The sequence below is a fragment of the Entelurus aequoreus genome, linkage group LG07 (assembly GCF_033978785.1).
Source record: "Entelurus aequoreus isolate RoL-2023_Sb linkage group LG07, RoL_Eaeq_v1.1, whole genome shotgun sequence".
NCBI classification, from domain to species: domain Eukaryota; kingdom Metazoa; phylum Chordata; class Actinopteri; order Syngnathiformes; family Syngnathidae; genus Entelurus; species Entelurus aequoreus.
Genome location: NC_084737.1, coordinates 14,228,468 through 14,230,891, shown reverse-complemented (window position 1 = coordinate 14,230,891; position 2,424 = coordinate 14,228,468).

The following is a 2,424-nucleotide window of genomic DNA, read 5'->3' as shown; positions in this document are numbered from 1 at the left end:
AAAGTGCTAAAGGAATGGCTAAATCAGGCTAGAATTAAGGTTTTAGAATGGCCTTCCCAAAGTCCTGACTTAAATGTGTGGACAATGCTGAAGAAACAAGTCCATGTCAGAAAACTAACAAATTTAGCTGAACTGCACCAATTTTGTCAAGAGGAGTGGTCAAAAATTCAACCAGAAGCTTGTGGATGGCTACCAAAAGCGCCTTATTGCAGTGAAACTTGCCAAATATTAACATTGCTGTATGTATACTTTTGACCCAGCGGATTCGCTCACATTTTCAGTAGACCCATAATAAATTCATAAAAGAACCAAACTTCATGAATGTTTTTTGTGACCAACAAGTATGTGCTCCAATCACTCTATCACAAAAAAATAAGAGTTGTAGAAATGATTGGAAACTCAAGACAGCCATGACATTATTTTCTTTACAAGTGTATGTAAACTTTTGACCACGACTGTACGTCCGACTTTAACTTGTTTTCTTTTAATGACATTAAACCTTGGACACAATTTGATGCCATTGACCACACAAATGTTGGAGAAATAGTTTGTTTTGATTACATAGTTAAACTGATACCTCTCCCAGGGCGTCAGTCTAAACCAGGGATGTCAAAGTGGTTTTCATTGAGGGCCATCAAAAGGGCTGCTTGTAACAGTGAATAATGTATGAATTTGATTTCATTATTAATTTTATATATATGAATATATATAAATTATGTTGACTGAGCTGCCAGTTTTTGACTGTAAAATCTACGGTTGTTTTTAACGGTGTATTGCTGTAAACGGAAAGACGGTACATTTCAATCAATCAATCAATCAATGTTTATTTATATAGCCCTAAATCACAAGTGTCTCAAAGGGCTGTACAAGCCACAACGACATCCTCGGTACAGAGCCCACATACGGGCAAGGAAAACTCACCCCAGTGGGACGTCAATGTGAATGACTATGAGAAACCTTGGAGAGGACCGCATATGTCGGCGTGCGTCACTAGATCAGCAACAAACTCTGAGAATTCACTGATGAAGTCCGAATAGGGCCCAGGGGGGCGGTAGATAACAGCCAGGTGGAGAGGCAGCGGTGTGACAAACCTCAAAGTGAGCACCTCAAACGAGTTATATTTATTATTTAGGTTAGGTGTAAGATTATAGTTTTCATTGTATATTAGTGCGACACCCCCTCCCCTTTTAAGAGGTCGGGCAACATGTGTATTGGTATAGCCAGGAGGAGATGCCTCATTTAGCGCAAAAAAATCGTCTGGTTTGAGCCAGGTCTCGGCGAGACCAACGACGTCAAGTCTGTTGTCTCTAGTGACTTCATTAACTAATAACGTTTTGGAAGATAATGATCTTATGTTTAAAAAGCCAATATTATAGGTAGTGGGCTGTTTTGAGGATTGTTTGTTGAAATTATCCGAAGTAGCAATATTAATCATGTTGTGTTTATTATGCGTATTGCACTTTAAATAGTTTCGACCATATCTAGGAATTGATACGACGGGAATATTCAGATTGTTTGCTTGATGTTGCGATAAACTGAACGCATCATAGTTAGCTACCTCAGTACAATGTATGTCTGCCTCTGACACGGTCACAAAAGAAAAAACATTATGTGAGTTGTGTTTTATTCTAAGAGAATTGCTATGTGTGCAGGGATTATCCAGCCTGACGCCGGCTAGTTCTAGTTTAAATGGCTTCTTACCCGGAGACTCCACGCTTCTTTGATTAGCTTTTCTCTTTGTTGTTAGCCCCGCTCGGCATCCCCGCTTCTGCTTCCGCTCGCACCGCTTATGTCGTCTCCATTGGTGGTCACCGCTAGCACTTGACTCCGCTGCTACAAAGGCCGCTCGATGTAGCCCACGAAGTATTCCCATGCTAGCGAGGAGGTCCACCGTACATGCATCTTTCTATAACGACCCGATCCATCCACATCCAGAATTGTCTGTCGGTCGTATGTGATCACAGAGTGTTCACGCTTTGAGCCAGCCATGAAATTGACAGAAATGACGGGTGTTTTTTGCCAAATCGCTCTACACTTCCAAGAGCGTTAGCATAGCCGCTGCAAACCCATGCGCCGCCATCTTGTTTTTTAAGGTAGAAAAACTGGCGGCTAAGTTGCCAGAATAAATAAAGAACTTGTACTGTTTTTCCATGAACAATATCATGTTGGAAAAACCAATGTCAATTTAACACAAAAATTCTGGCAACTAAGCTGTCCGCTTTTTTCGTAAACCCCCCCCCCCCCAAAAAAAAGTGGTACGGTTTTTCCATTTACCGTAAAATGTTGTAAAAAATCAAAAACACACTATTTTACAGTAACATTTTGTAAATGTTAAGTTTTTACTGTAAAATGGACAGTCTACTTAAAAAATAAAAATAAATAAATAAATAAATAAATGTAAATAAATATATATTTTTATTTTTT